General features: G+C 42.6%; 1 long non-coding RNA gene across 1 annotated transcript; it reads right to left on the reverse strand.

Annotated features, from left to right (window-relative positions):
• Positions 1 to 65: 65 nt before the first annotated feature.
• LOC108797474 lies at positions 66 to 4,061 on the reverse strand. The gene is made up of 3 exons (XR_001941889.1): positions 3,928 to 4,061; positions 2,503 to 2,598; positions 66 to 136 (listed from the first exon to the last, which is right to left on the reverse strand). It is a non-coding gene; the product is annotated as an uncharacterized LOC108797474 (long non-coding RNA).
• Positions 4,062 to 8,292: the final 4,231 nt, after the last annotated feature.

The raw sequence follows: 8,292 nt of genomic DNA on the forward strand, positions 1-8,292 counted from the left end.
TTAGTTTCCTTTCCAGAAGCGCGGATTATCTATCTCTCATAAATAAAATGAGCATGACTATTTTCACCTGAAGGCCGGTCTTTGGTTGCAGAGGACTTCCAGCAAGTACAGTTGATAACTCCAGTGCTATCATCCACTAAATAAGAAAAAAAGACATGAAAATGCATTTAAATGTCATGCACACATGACCAGGAAGCATCACACATTTACTCCACATAGGAAGATATGGCAATAGCTGAACTGAGTAATACAGTCAGGCTGCCTCTACTAACATGCCATTCTGCTGAGGCTCTGCCACTGTTATGGTAATAAAAGCTCAGCGCTACAGCAGGAAACCAATCCATTAGTTGGCGTCAACCAGATTATGAAGGAGGAAAGGGAAGGGTGGGGCAGCTTGGCAGGTGGCCTAAAAACAGGAGAGCAGTGAAAGACATGTGAAAAAGAAAAAAAGGGTGGATTGTTTATGTAATCAAACAAATAAGGAAGTCACAAGTTAATGAGCAGCTACCTTTTTCCCGATCCACTAACAAAACCTTTGCTAATCTGAAATTATTCATAAAAAGTCACACACAAAAAAAAATTGAGAATGACAACCAATCAGAATCTATATGTTCTCCAGTATGGATTAGAAATTGTACGTTAACACCTGAGTGGTTTCTTGCCCCAGGATAAGCAGCCAGCTTATAAGGCTTTAGCCAGGTTCACATCTCCATGCGGTAATGCGCATGGCATGTATTAAATATAAATGGCACATCAGTGCACTAATGCTGCAGCACGATGCAATGTTTTCCCGAAAAAAGGTCACAGCGGTTTAAGCTGTACTGGGGTGTGCTGTCAGCCTTTGCAAAAATTGTTTAACAGACCCCACAAGTGGGAACACGGCTTTAAAGTGTGTTTCCACTTTTAGAGCCAAATTGGGAGAACACTTATTTACTAGGCAGTCTTTGCTTTTCTGTCCTAAGGTGCCCATACACTGTACGATTATCGTACGAGAATAGCGGGAAATCCCGCGATCGTACCATAATCGCAAAGTGTATGGAAGGCGTGCAACGTTTCTACTGAACGGTCGCACGTCTTCCGTCGAACAAACAGGCTTGAAAACCCGCCAAGAATCTTACGATTCTCGGCGGGTTAGTGGCCTGCTTGTTCGACAACTGCCGAACGGGCCGGTGTGCGCACGTGCACACTGCCCGTTTGCAGTCATCGGAAGCCCGCCCCTCGTTGCACTCACCAAGATGGGCAGATCGTACGAGCTTTTAATAAGCTTACGACCATCGGAAGACAAAAGTCTTGCGATGGTCGTAAGGTGTATGGGCACCTCTAGGGAGGGTATATCTCCAGAGAGAGGTCCAGTTCATGTCTCTCAGGCCTGCTGCCTGGGGAAGGGAGCTGAAGAAGAGTTCTGGTTAGTCAATTGCCAGTCCTGGTTGTGACGGAGTGCTGATATTTAGTGCACTGTAACAGGATAACAAGCCAAATAATGAATTGGTTTAGCTCCTGGGCTTGATGCTGGACAGTTGTGGTAATTGACAGCAGTGGTGTAACTATGGCTTTAGCAGTCCATGCAGCTGCTATGGGGACTGGAGTGGGAAGGAGGCCCCATTAAGGAGACTGTTACATTAAACTAAATTCTCCAGGAGGAATTATCAGGATTGGTGTTGCTGCTAGTCACAGATTTCTCCCCCTGCCGTAAGAAGCATTATTGTAGCTGATTTAGCAGTGTAAATTGATTCCCCAGCAAACGTCTGCTATAGAGCACCAGAAAGAAAATAATCCTGTTTGCCTAATTTAGTTAAAAATCCCAGAGTGACTCCTTAGCTGTAACCTGATAAGACTGAGGTTTGCTGTTCTGCAAAAATGGCGGGACACAAACATTTTATTAGGGATATACAGTACAGTAGAGTAATTGTGGCCTGCGGACTAAGGCCCTGAGATCTAAAATACTGAAAAAGAATGGTGATCTACTCATTACAGAGCAGTGACCTGGAAACCTAAGTTTAAAAGTAAAATTTCTTCCCTGCTGCCACCCTATCATTTGAAAACTTCTATCCATAGTACTGCTACCTACCGTAGTGGAACAATAACTTTGTTGACAGCTCTCCTGCTGTCAGTCCTTAATCAATCACACTATTTGTTAAGATCAATGACATGTATTCTCACAGTGCCACAGAGAGGTTGCAGGGAGACCACCATCAAAAATTTGCTATGGGGCCCCATGATCTGTAGTTACACCCCAGACTGACAGCCATCAGTTCCTGCTGGGACCCACCAGAGCTGCTAAGACTCAGCACCATTGCTACACCATGAGTAGCTTACTGTGCTCTAGACTGGAATTGAGGTCTTGGGCCCAGTGGACCGCACAAGGAGCCCTAGTGGGCCATGTATTGGAGCATTAGAGGAAAATAAACATCTATATTCTTCTATATCTATACTGTTTAGTTTAAGAGAAAACAACAAAAGTGGTTATACAAAAGAGTGCCACATAGGAGAGAACCAGAATACCTCCATAACTGTAAAAGGCATCCTTTTCCCTTACACACACAACAGTTCCTAAGATATCGACCTGTTTGATGGGATGGCCTTTGTAAAAAAATATACCTGTGGTAGAAAAATGATTAGTGACTGAACTGAACGACAAATGCCAGATAATATGATTCACAAACAGGAAAGCTGCATAGCAAAGACTGTGAGCTGTAAAGTAAGAATGCTTTCAAAAATATATATTTTTATGGTTTATCAATCTACAAAATGCAGTAAATTGCAAGTGAGTGAACAGTAGAAAAATCTAAATCAAATCAATATTTGGTGTGACTACCCTTTGGCTGCAAACCAGCATCAATTCTTACATTTGCACACAGTCAGGGATTTTGTAGGATTCAAGTCAAGTGTATGATTAACCAATTATACCAAGCATGGGACTAATGATCATCAATTTCATATGTAATGATTAACTGAAACAGAAACAGCTGTGTAGGAGGCTTAAGGGCTAGTTCCCACCAGCCACAGTGCGTTCCAGTCCGATTCTGGCGTGGTTGTGGCTGTGGTGCCATTCACTTCCCCTCCCGCCCGACAAATAAGTGAGCCGGCCGCAATGCGATCCAGTTCATTCCGGACAGAATCGGGCCGGAACGCACTGCGGCTGGTGTGAACTAGCCCTAAAACTGGGTGAGAAACAGCCAAACTCTGCTACTAAGGTGAGGTGGTGGAAGACAGTTTCATTTACTCACCAGAGCCTGGTGGACTCTTCTGTTGTAAGCTTAAGCTGGCCATACATCTATAGATTTTCTGCAGATTTTCTATGGTCAGATGGAAAAAGTGAAACAGATTCCTCCATCTACGTTACACTGTGTGGATGGAGGAATCTCCCACTGGGCCAAGCTTCAGTATCTTGCAAGTCGGCCCTGCTGGCTGTCAAAATACCTGAACAAGCTGATTGGATGCAGGCATTGTTCAGGTGTTTGACCTCTACGATGCTGGTAGTTCCGCCACTGCCCTAAACATTTACAGACATTTATAGGTAGTATGGTAAATAGGCCTTTAGATTACTTTTACAGAATAGGACCACCCCCTGCACATGACATAAGTGAAAGGTAGATATTAGTCACCAACAGGTTTTTCAGCTAAAATAATCACATTTTGTGCAATTCTATTTGCATACACCTAACAGATTAATACTCATACACATACTAGGGGCCTTGGCACTGAGAACTCTCCTTGTTTGCCCAATCCTACCAATCAGATCCAACCTTCCAGTCTGCAGCTGTCACATTTCAGGGAAAGCTTCAATGTAATTGGCATTCGTGAGGAAGCAACCATTCTAAGCACTGACCCTTCGATGAATCTCAGATTCTGTGCAAAGTTCATAAACCATACAACATTTTACACTAGTACATTTTCCAACATGCCACTAGTTACAGAATGATTTACCAGGTACTTGATTAGACTCCTTTATTTCTAAAATATCCTTGATGTACAACCTGGCATGGGCTAGGAACAGCGGATCCAAACCCCATAAAAGTGAGGGTGGTTCTTCCATAGGACTTGGCTGCATTCAGTGACCTGGGGATAGGACAAGAGACAGTCTTTATCAGTATGGACATCCGGGTGAATTCTAAATAATGTAAAAATAAGAACTCCTGGCAGTTAATCTTTAACCCTTGCAGTGGGTCTACTCCCGCCCTGCAAGGATTACAAGTGCACGTTTTGGTCTAGGGTGCAAAATAAAAAAGAAATACTCACTCGAACCTGGGACCCACCTGGCTGCCAGTCCCGGCAGCCTCTGCTTCCCCCGGGCTCCAGCAGTACAAGCCCTGCTGACATCATCATGTGTAATACAAGTCTGTTGACTTGTATTATACATGAGGACGCCGAGGGACATAACACAACCGGAGTGGATGGGGAGAGAGCTGAGCAGTCACCGCTGCAGGACTGAGGTTTGGGTGAGTATATCTTTTTTTATTTCACTCCCTAGACAAAAACAAGCAGTTAACCTTGTAATGCGGGGGTAGCCCGACTGCAAGGGTTAGGTTTTTAACAGCCCTGAGTTCTTCTTTAATGACAAGGGCCAACAAAGAGTAAAGGACTCCCTTCCGGTGAACAGCAGGTGGGGGGGGGACTGGAAATTCAAATACAGATGTCTTGTCACTGGACAAATACAAGGCCATAGTTGATGTTTCATGCACTTCCCCTTCATACAGTAGTAGAGGGAGGAATGTTTTTGAATGATAATATGTGGAAGCCAGTAGATTCCAAATACTGTCCTGTGTTTGTGGCATGGGTGACTCCCATGCAGAGCCGTAGCTAGCTTCTTTTGTTCCCGAGGCAAGAACAGAAAATTGTGCCCCCCCAACAGAAGTGTGATGTCACCTGACCCTGCACACACACAGCATCATGTGACATCATGCGCCCCGCCTCCAGGATGGCAGCTCGCATGCGCAGAATGCGCTGGTGGCCAAATCCAAAATAGCATAAAAATTTGTTTCGTTTGACGAAACTAATGAAAAAATATTTAGTTTCTGTTCATTTTGTCCTAAACAAATTGGTTACTGTTTTTTAATATTAAATATAAAAATATTTACTACCATCCAGTTATCAATGGGTAGGAGCCTCTATAGTGAGTGCTTCCCTCCATTGGAAAACTCATGAATGAACAGGAAGTGATGTGTTCATTCATAACAGGGGACATCATCTCTGAATTGGTGCTGACACTGTCTTTCCTTCTGGAGGGTGGCTACTTTTGTTCCCCATGGTCCCTGTGTGTGTTGTAAAGTAGTCACCGCTCCAATCTCACTCCCGTGATAGACAACAATCTCAATACAAATTAGTAAACTAAACATGAGATTGTAGTCCATCACAGGAGTGAGCTTGGAGCGGTGTCTACTTTACAACACACAGGGACCATGGGGAACAAAAGTGGCCACCCTTCAGAAGGAAGCACAGTGTCAGCACCAATTCAGAGATGATTTGAGGATCTACAGCCGAGTGATACACAAATAAGATACATTTTTATTAATAGTTGGAGTACTTGAATACATTCTTAAGATTTAACTCCTGAGTTTAGTGTCACTTTAAGTACATCCGTATATGCCTCACCATTGTGTCAATATTGAGTCTAAATTATTATAAAACACATGACAACAAAAGTTACACTGAATGAGTTGTGTATTGCTCAATTACATTCCAGTTAAACGAGGTAAAGCGTTCAGCAATTTGACCACACCCTCTTTCCGGAGCAACCATGTTCCCACCTAATTTATATAATATAGGTTGGGAACAATCCATAACAAAACCAGTCTAACTACTTCACTCCATAGCCTGGATATTTTCCTATAATCGTGATGCATTTTTCTTATCTGTTCCCAAACAAGGTAGGCACTGTTGGCCACTGAGAACTGTTTGAAGTTTGTAGATGAATTGATAATATATGTGATAAGATATAGGGAATTAAAGTACAAGTGCATATTCCAGGGGCCCTGCAGCCATTATGACAGGACTACAAGTGCCAGTGCTCTCATCTTTATGGAGCCATCTTTATTAGGGATGCACTCAAAATTGTTTTTTCGGTATCGAGTACAAGTAATGATATTTATATTTCGGTACTCGTTGATACCGGTAATTTTGCTAGGAGTCGGCTTCCTGGGCAATCAGTAAGGCCGCCGGGTGTCATAACTCAACGCCCGGGTTCTTGATTGCCCGGGAAGCCGGCTCCATGCTGTTTAGCCGGCTCCATGCTGATTGGCTGGGAAGCCGGCTTCCTGGGCAAACAGCATTGAGGCGGCCAAACAGCATGGCGGCGGCTTCCTGGTAGTTTTAAAGGAGAGGGGAAGTGGGGAGAGGGGAGGGAGATGGCCCCACTAAAGAAAGGAGAGAGAGGAGAGAAGAGGATTGAGTAAAGGGGGAAAACTGGTAACATTGCCTTACAATTACAGACTGCAGCTTTGACAGTATTGGCAAAAATACACCACTTTATTATATTCCAGTTCTATTTTGAAGGATTTGCTTTTAGGGAAAAATGTCATCTAAAACGTTACTGTTGAAGGTTATTCAGTGTGTAGTTTTTAGGTAGCTTTTTTTTCTATGTGCCATCATGTATTTAGTCATAGCTGCTGTGTCATCCCTCTTCCATGGCCAGTCAAGTTCAATCTTGAGAAATATTCATAGAAATTAATAGAGAACTCCAGTTGGCAGTCCTTGGCCTGAAGAAATGGCAGCGGGAAGAGTGCAGAATTCATGTTTCACTGACACAGCAGCCAACACTTTGAAAGTTAATAGCTGAATGGATGATTTGGGCTACAACTTTATATTTTCTTTGCTCTAGCTTTCATAAATCAGTTAGATTAGGTATACAACTAAATTGTTTAAAGGAACACTCCAGCCAAATTCTTTTATTTTAGCTCTAGACAAAGTAGGAAATGGCTACAGTCCGTGTCAAGTTTTTCTGGGTTTCCTATTTGGAAATTTACCTTGACTTGTGTGAATACAGGTATCTCAAAAGGAGAGACACAGAAAACAAAACAAGGAGAGAGGAAGGATTACCAATGTCTGCCAGTTGTTCTTGCAGTTTATGACCCCATTTTTTCCTGTCACTGTAACCACTTTCCTGTGTTGCGGTGGAAAGATTTCCCTTCACTTCCTGTCCTGGTAACGCTGTTGCCACGTTCTGTGTTTGGTGAATATGTGTGTAAGCTACAGTATATGCAGGTTTATGTGAGCACCAGCATATATCCACATACAGCCATTCATATATACTGCATGTGTGACTGCACATACCAGCTTCCTGGATGTGCAAAAAAGCCCAAATTCTAATGCTGTATGTCCCAATACGGCCATGTGCATGAGCCATTAGATACCGTCATTGTATTTCTGATCTAGTGGCATTTTGTATAAGTCACACAAGGCCAAATAACAGTTTTTATGCTTCTGGCCTTATGGGGATAGCATTGGTTGCAATGGGCAACACTCTTCACTTCCCCCTACAGTATGTGTTTAATGATACCCCTTCATGTGCCTAGAAAATACTGCTAATTATGCTTGCAAAATAATATAAAACTAGCCATGGATCTAATTACATTTTTAGCGAACATGCAAAGCTTTTCAGAGCTTACATCTGGCAAACAAATGGCTGCTCAGAATCTCATTCAAAATTAAAGAAGGCAATTACGTATTACAGTACCAGAGGGCACTACGGTATATTATGTTACAGAAGAGTCTAGCAAAAAAATCTATAAAATGTGCACAACCACAGCAATAAATATAATGCCAGTCAGTCAGCTTTTCAGTTAGCTAAATATGCTGCACAAATGCTAAAATGGTGCCCATGGGGCAATTTCATATGTACGATGAGCTGGGATTTTACAGTATTCTGATTAAAAACTGGTGATTCCTTTGTCTAGAAGCCCACTATAGAACCTTACTAGCCACTAGCCTACAAAGCATACACTCCCACTGCAAGCCTGGTTTGAACTTTTAAAAAGGTATACCAAGTTTAAAACATACATGGTAACAACTGGCCCGCTGAAGGGTGCCTATGGTGAAGGTCATCACATTTTGGGATGCGTGTGGGGGGAAATGTCTTTTCTCCACCACGTCACTTGAGAAGGGCTCAAAGTTTTAATTTTTCAGTGAATGGCATTAAAATAAGAGGAATCTCTCACCGTTAAAGTTTTCAGCTCTGAAGCTGTTAGCTAGATCTTTATATTTGCACACAGGTTCAATTTAAAGTCCAACGCTGGGTAATTTTTGAAAATGAAAATAGATGCCCAAGAGGGTTTTACAAATTAAAAATGGCAACTT

This window comes from Nanorana parkeri, unplaced genomic scaffold (genome assembly GCF_000935625.1).
Source record: "Nanorana parkeri isolate BGI_ZX_2015 unplaced genomic scaffold, ASM93562v1 scaffold1282, whole genome shotgun sequence".
Lineage (NCBI taxonomy): Eukaryota > Metazoa > Chordata > Amphibia > Anura > Dicroglossidae > Nanorana > Nanorana parkeri.